Source organism: Corvus brachyrhynchos, unplaced genomic scaffold (assembly GCF_000691975.1).
Source record: "Corvus brachyrhynchos isolate BGI_N302 unplaced genomic scaffold, ASM69197v1 scaffold18, whole genome shotgun sequence".
Classification (NCBI taxonomy): Eukaryota; Metazoa; Chordata; class Aves; order Passeriformes; family Corvidae; genus Corvus; species Corvus brachyrhynchos.
In genome coordinates, this window is record NW_008246064.1 from 5136333 (window position 1) to 5144863 (window position 8531).

At 40.2% G+C, this 8531-nt stretch overlaps 1 protein-coding gene across 1 annotated transcript in view; it reads right to left on the minus strand.

Moving 5' to 3' along the window:
• PRKAG2 (protein kinase AMP-activated non-catalytic subunit gamma 2) overlaps positions 1-8531 on the minus strand; it is a 216921-nt gene that overhangs the window by 40547 nt on the left and 167843 nt on the right. The gene's annotated exons all lie outside the window — the stretch shown is intronic.

The following is an 8531-nucleotide window of genomic DNA, read 5'->3' on the forward strand; positions in this document are numbered from 1 at the left end:
TGTATCTCTGCTGGAAGATTAGTAAACAATTTGAACTTTTGCTGTATCTTGAAAACAAGCCCAAGCCCTACTAGATACACAATTTGCACACACTTTTAGAAAAGAAATAGTCATTTAAGTCTTCTAGGAATTAGTCAAACCTAAACACACAGCTTAACCAAAGCATTAATCACACGACAAGCATTTTCAAAATGAGCACACAGCATCTTCACAAGCTGCAGCCATATCCCTACAGAACAGGGCAAATACTTAATCTAGAAGCAATCTTCCACTGAAGACTGAACTCAAAGTATCAACACTTTAAGGAAGAAATACTTTTTAAGACTTCAGCCATAAGGGGTTTGGACTATGTTTGCTGAAGAAACAGTTTTGTGAGGTCTAATAAAATGTTGATCTCAAACCCTGAATGATCCTTACAATATCTTAACTTGAAGCCTTTAATAATTCCATATTTATATTTTCATTTCTCTCTAGTCTGCCCGTGCACACTTCTTCTTCTTCCCCCCCCATGCATGCCAACACCCTCTAAATAGCTACTGTTGGCATTTCTTATAAAAATTTGACTCTGTATGCATGCTTTAATAGACTATCAAGTGTTCTGTTCCAATACACCCCTTAGGAGATTTACCTACAGCAAGTGTAGCTTGAAGCTACACAGAGAAAGAACCAACAGCTCCCTAACTCAAGCAGGTGACTTCCAACAGACATTCAACACAACAGATTTGGAAACAGTTTTCTGGAACCCATTTTACAGCTTTTATTGATCCCTCCTAAATACCACAGCTAAACTGCAGCTCTCCCCAAAGTTGACCTTCCTCTGAGCTGACACGACATCCATACAGAACAGCACTGGAGTTTTTGAGGGGTTCTTTTTGCTTTATTTTTTTTTCAGGAACTGACTCAAAATTATACTAGAGAAATTCAAGCAAGACTATGGAGAGATCCATGCAACTGCTTGTGTAGAGCAGAGCATTCACCTTCTGCACTCCGGCATTCACAGACTTCTGTCAAAGGCAGCCACACAATCCCTTTCCCCGAGTGATCCCGCTCCATCCTGAACCGGGTCGAAGCATTAAAGTCTGTCCTACAACCCATCCTACAGTAACTATGCTGGAAGTCAGAATACTGTTTCAAAGCTCTTATAGGAAGAGTTTATATCCATTTATTCTTGTGCAGATGCTGTTCTTCATCTAATTTCCCTCCCTGGTGTTTACCCCCTTCCCATCCCTTACAAGATGTTTTCATACACACAGTGTTACCACATCCCTTCTTGGCTTTCCTTCTACTGAGCTAAGTGAGCAAAGCCTCATGTTTTCCTCATAAATGGCCTTTTTCTGTTTGCTCCCTTGTCCAGCATCTCAGACATCTTTTTTCTCTCTGTCTTTAAATGATCAGATATTCAAAATAAGCAGCAAAAAAGGATACCACAGTGTGAGGGAACGGTACAAAAGAAATCCTTTCTGATTCTGTTTCTTAAAATGCCCAGTGTCAGAATGAAACATTCCATCACAATAAAAAGAGAAAATAAAAATAATATCGTAAAAATAAAATATACTAAGAAAACCCAACAAAACAAACCCCAATACAACTTAAGAAACACCCTAAAAAAAGGCAAAAGAAAAATCACATCACAAGTAAAACCACTGGTCTATAGCACAGGCAAATTGCTTTTTAGACAAAATGTAGGAGCGCCATTAACTTCTGCCACAGTCAAAATTGGTAAAATCACCCAATTGGTTCACTGAAACTGTAAAATCCATAAAAAATTCAGCAGAGGAGGAAAGAACCTAAAACCAAGTTAGTTTTATTCAAATAGTATTCAGAAGCTACCTTGAAGATATCCACATCATACTCAAAAACCTTTTAGGTGTGGTCCACTCTTAGGACAAGGTTATTTAAGCTTTCCAAAGCTCCATCCAGATGCCAAGCTGGATGCCTAAAAGACAAATTTGACTTTGCTCTAACATAGTTGGGCTTGTATTAAACTGCTTGGGCTTTATGTTAATCCCAGCCATTAGTGCAACCCTTCCACAGAAGGATTTCCCCCTGAATTGCCAGGTTTTCCATTTGTCAGTCTTCTTTACTCATAGAAGAGCCACAGTAAAGCCTACCACAACAGGCATCCAAGGCAAACAGTCCCAGTATGGAGAGGAACATTTTGCTTCAAGATACAAGAACTGTTCAGAAAAACAGTGCCATCAGCTCCTGTACTTACTCTGGAAATGCTGCATTTCAAACTTACCTACTCCCCCAAACCCATCCAATGCTAATACAGTTGTACATTCTGGAAGCTAAAAATACTCAAATCAACAAAGTACCTGCAGACAGATTGTTGCTACCCAAAGATCAAGCTCCTAACAAAAAGCAGAAATGGTGTCAGTGTCATGACTTCAGGCTCCAAATGCTGTGATCATGCACCCTTCAGTTATCAAAACCACAGTGCACATTACAAAAAAAGTCCTATCTTACAGAACACCCACATGTGCTGCAGATGATTAATAAGCAGAAACATTTCTTATGCTTGTTTAGCAACAGTTAGATTGAGCCAACTGATGCAAATATTCTGCTGTCATTCCTGTCACACTGGCATTATTACAGTTTGAACCAAGTCACCTCCATTCAGAACTCAGCCATGCCCCAAGGCAGTAGGTTTTCCAAGAGCACTGACTTGATCAGGTTAGCCAAATTTAACAGCACAGGGTATCAAACCACCAAGACAGTTACCTGTTTCATCTGTACTGCCCTGCCCACATACATGCAGGGCATTAAAGAAGTCTACTGGATACAACATTGGAAACCACCCCCTAGGAAGTTTCTTAAGGGAAGGGCTCTGTAGTCACCGTTCTCCATCCTGGTAGTGCTCAGCAAAGCAGTAACAAACAGCATTCTGGAGTCACCTATAAGGCCACACTGACACTGTCACATCACATCTTCCAGGTCTATCCTTGCTCAAGCCCAAGACACTGTGAACTCAATACCTCCCAACCAGGAAATTGAGATGATATTGGCCAAAGACTTCAACCTCCTATCAAGCAGTTGCTTACCAGCTGTGACAGCCCCACTATCAAACCTAGCAGCTTCTGGACCAGCAAAGCTCTTGCCAGAGTTGATGCTGGCCCTCATCTGGTGCACACAGAAGTGACAACACCAGCAGGAGTGGCTGGTAAAGGTGACTGTAAATCAGTACTTGTCCATCAGACACTAACACATATGCATAGCCTGAAGCAGCAATATCATCCAAGTAGAAGAGAACACCTCGTTGTCCCAATATTTCTCAGGGATAGCTGCTGGCCAACAATGGCTTTCACTCAGAAGATAATGTTTGCAAATCATGCAGGTGCAACACTGGCTAGACACAATCAGCCCCAACACTTCCTGTAAAACTGTTCTCAGCTCCCTGCAGCTTTGCCAAAGCAATTACATGGAATCTCTGCCATGGTAAGCATTTTCTAGGAAGTCTCAGCCAGAATGGCTTCACTGTTTCCACAAAAAAGTTAGGGAAAATACATGTTTTGACCACATTAAAATTTTATGAAAGCTTTCTCATCAAGAAGCTCCTGCAACCCTCAAGACCCAAAGCAGAGATTTGAAGCATGTCCTATGTATCTTTTGCTGTACTAAAACATCACTTCCTAGATGGGTAAGGCTTAAAAATTTTTGCTTCCTGAGGAAGACTGCAAACTTTAGCTGCTAAATGGATTTCCTAGTCAAGACAGAGTAGGGCTTTCCTCACTGTAAGGCTAAATACCATGTTAAGAATAAGACAGTTGTATCTTCTGTAGGAGTAGGAAAACAGGACTGTTCGGAGACAGTGTGCACTGGGCTCACATGAACCCCCTGCAATACTTGCACAAGATAAAGACTCTTGTGTGGATCACAGAACAGCCTTCACTGAAGACAACAAACTTTCAATAGCTTCTCTTGCACTGCTCAATAAAGTTTTATACTTTTAATTACGTATCACTTTATACATAATTTTCACCTTTAAACTTTGAGGATGGAAATCTCCTGGAGGGGAAAAAAAAAAAGTATGATGTTACTATATAGCCAACTGGAAGGCAAAGGACAAGGTTGCCTAGGACGGTGGAGCACTTGACCATGATTTCTTGCATAAACGAATAAAGCTGAACATCTGAATACTCCACATATGTTGTTCTTTAACTACTTTGGAAAGTAGATCATAGGAAAGATTTTATGAATCTACTAATACCAATTATCATCTCTGCTTAACAATTTCTTACTATTCACTCAGGATTCTAAACTACGGAAAACTTAATACAAAACATCCCCTTATCACTATCACCGTGTCCCCTGGTATCTCAAAGCACATCTTGTGGGTAAAATGCTGTTTCTATGTGCCAGAGAGCATCAGCCGTAACAATCACATAATGAATGTTTATTAGAAATTAATTACAGTTGCAAAACAATGGCTTAACTTTACCACCTCCTAACCCAAGCACTTGATCCTTCAGTCTTAAGAAGGAAACAAAACCCAACCTGCCTATTAACATGCATTTTATTACAAGCTTCTTTTAATTATTTTTGGCCCCAGAGTGACATCTATTTTCATACCTTGATTCAGATATTCACTTGACAGCGGGAGTCCGGCAGGCAGGAAGAGCTCAAGAAACTACTTTTAATAAGACACAGTAAGAAAACCCACAGAGAAGGGAAGGAATGACCCCAGACACAACAGCAGCGAAGAGAAGATGCAATTACTGGTGAAAGTCTATTTCAAAGGACAGCCAGAAAGGAGCAGGTAACAGAAGAGATGCATGATTCAGGGAGAGTGAGATGAAGGCCAGAGCATTCCTAGGAGAGATTCCACTCTAATGCCAACTGTTTATCCAATGTCTAAATGCTGCTTGTGCAACAATCCAGAGAAGTAGAGCGTTCAAGAAGGAGCACATCGGTCCCATGACGCTGATGCTACAACTGCTGCACACACTCTGCAGAATTCCCTTTTTCCAGACTAGGAACTGAGCACAGACACAGCGTAACCCTGCAATTAAATTAACTCAGTCTGCAGAAAACACCTCCAAAAAGGGTTTGCAGATGCTACAGAAAAGTAGTTAACTCTGCTTTCAGCAGCTACTACTTAATTACTCAACGTGAGCAGAAGGAAGAGCTTAAAATGGGTAAGAGACAACATTGCAACAAAACTGGTTTCCAAAATAACATGCTAAAACTATACCCACTGAATCAATACACCTGACAGGCATCCATTTGCTACTCTACCCTAGTTTCTCCTCTCACAGCACAGGTAGATGTTGGAACACAACCATTTATGGAATTCCAGCTTAACAAATTAGAGCTTGTAAGTGTAAATCATTAACTAAAGTCCTTTTTCATATGAGATCTTTGGAATAATTTCTCGTTGTCCTTTTCCAAGCTCATCATATCATCCGTAAAAGAAAACCCAGAACCACTCCTGACACTTATCAGAAGCAGAAATAATCTTACTATAGAAACATTACTGCACAAACACTGGAGCTTAAGAAGAAAACCCATTATATGTATGAAGATAACCAGTTTTTGATAATTTATTACCTTCATGAGAGGTCTCAGCACTGTATTTCAGGCTACAATGAAAAACTCCACACCCATCAACAGGTAGCTCTCACACTTTTTGAGGAAATGTAGGTAGGTCATTCCCATCCAAGGAACGATGAGCAGGATGAGTTCAGACTATTTTACTCAGAGTTTTCTGTTTAAGCTGAGCACCCTTCAGTTAAAAAGAGACTCTGGACTTCTTACATGGGAGTTTTTCCTTTCCTGCTCTGACTGCTGCTTGCAGAAAGGTTCTTTAGGGAGCCCTAAATAAAATAAATATCCCTGGCCTATCCAGTCCTTCTCCTCTGTGCACATACTGAGCCTGCAGCCTGTTTCAGCCGTGGTGCATTGGAGCTGTTTAACATCATCTCACTCAGATACAGACTCACACATCACCCAAGCAACATTATGAAGCCAGCCCTAGACAGAACCAGTGACCCACCCAGTAGGAAGTTATGCTGATCTTAGAGAGTTCAGCCAAATATATGAATATGTTTTAAGCAAAACACATGACCAGCACTTCTCTCTGCAACAATAACACCCTATCTAATACTGTCCATGCTAATTAGGTACCAACCAGTTTATATACATTCTTTTTATATAAACAAAATTAAAACAGCTCTTCAATTGACAGCACTGTTTTATTTAGAAGTCACATCATCAGGCCAGACTCAGCATATTTCATTACAGTACTACATAGATCATAAATCTTTCTAGCACCATTTTTTTCAATTTCACTCTCTTAATTAGAATCCAAATTAAATGAATGCCTTCTGTCCTTTCACATTCTCATTTGTGTAACCTTTCAGGACAGGGACAAACAAATCCATTTCACATACCGGATGGCATTCAGTGCACACACTGAGCCTCATTTTTCAGCTCTTTTTATTAAGCTCCCTGTTTCAACAAAACTGCAGCATAATTTGATACACAAAATAGTTAGCAACTGTTGATGGATACAGAACTGGAAAGCTCACAAGAGCAAGTACTCCAAAGCCAGGAAAGCAGTTCCAAAACAAGTCTCAAATTTCTCATTCAACTCACAATTTTAAGTGTCAGAAGAGAAACTTTAAGTTTGACAAAAGATCCATCAGTTACAGTTTGGCTACAGCCACTTAATGAAACCTTATCAAGATTTCTAAGGTGTTTCTCAACTTCTGAGCACTTACCACTTGCCATCCAACAACAAAGTGAACATCTCAGATGTCATTTTACTCTCCCACCCCCAATATTAGCACAAATACAACGACAGCAACCAGTGCAAAAATTTAGGTCATAAAACAGGTACTGCAACTAAGCTGCCGCATTTCCAGCTGCATCTCAATTTTCTATGAGTCTCTTTCTCTGGGCCCTCTCACACAGAAGCACTCTGGGCAGCAGGGTTTGGTCTGACATTCACACTCTCACTTTTAGTCACATCCTAGGTTCTGAATACAGCACTCTACATCCTTTACACTTGGCTTTAAAATCAGGCCTAAAGCCAGGTTCTCATTTAGTCTGAAAGGCTAATAAGGTGACTGCTTCCTTTCAAAACTCACACCCTACTTTAAACTGGCCAGAGGTTTGCTATTAGACATGATCTTTTGACAGGCCCCTGAACTGCTCTCACCCACCCAGCATGAGCATCCGCAAAGCCTGCACTTTAGAGCTAAACGAATTAGGAGACAAAAGCAAAACAGAAGCTTGAAAGTCAGAAAAAAAAAATCTGAAACTACTAAACTTTCTAAAGAATTCAGATTATTTTATTGCAGGGTTTTAGAAGACATGTAGATCTTTACTCTTATCAAGTGTCTCCACATAACCCTATGTTATACTTTTAAAAGTGCAAAAGTGTTTCAAAACTGAAGGTTTGTAGTTTCAGATTCTTTTTTAACCTAGAGATCCTTTCCAGATACTTACATTTGTAAGATGTTTAAAATAGATTTTAAAATGGCTTAACTATTAATGATTCAGCAGGTTTTAGGAACTTGTATCTCACAGTAGCAAGCTTTATGTAAAAATAAATAGATAAATCGGTAACTTTGTACCTCTCCATAAGCATAACATGAATGCCTAACCAAAAATAGTTAAACAGTGTGAGGAAAAAAACCCCTACAAGTTAGTACCAGATCCCCCCCACCAAATACTCATACTTAAGCATGTTCAAGATGCACAAAGGCACAAGCATTTCATTGCAATTCAAACTCTGTCTGGACTCCAAAAAAAAAAAAAAAAAAAGGCAGCTCAAAGAATGTAATTGTTAAGAGCTTCCTTTTCTCTCACACAGAAAGATTAAAATAAAAGGTGTTACTTTTCCAGACCAGTCCCACAACTGCAGGCAGCATGCTAGTAACCAAGAAGCTGCCTTATTAGCATACAAGCTTAGATATATCTTCTCACAGAATGACTCAGCCTGCTATTTCCAAAGTTTTCCTTAAATATTTGTCCTACATTTTACAATAGGAGTTACCAACTACAGAAAAACACATCCCATGAAGTCTTAGCCACCTCACAATGCTGAGCATAGAGATTAAGCCATGCATCCACATTTGCATCCACTAAGCTAATCCTTTCTGAAAATGAAAGCTCGAGATATTCAACACAGATCTTTCAGAGGTAAAGTGGCTGCTTGGTGCAAGTTGGAGGAAAAAAAACATCCACGCTTTCCCACAGCACGGTTTGGTGCTTGCAAGAAGGAAAAACTTGCCAGGAGTTGCCCTGTGAAGCACAGCACACTCTGTCAGAACTGCAGCTCTTCAGAGCACAGCAAAGAACAACCACAGAGCGCAGCCACATAAGGAAAATTCAGTGTACAGCTGCCGCTTTGAACAGATGTATGTGCTGCCATACGGAGTGGAAGCTTTAGTTGAAAGAGCTTTCCATCACTGCTCTCAAAGTCTATATTTGGTATCGCAGACGTATTCGAGGAGAACGGGTGTTTTACGGGGAGGAGGAGGTGTGGGTGCCAGGAAGGCTGCGTTCCCCCGGAGCGGGACCCA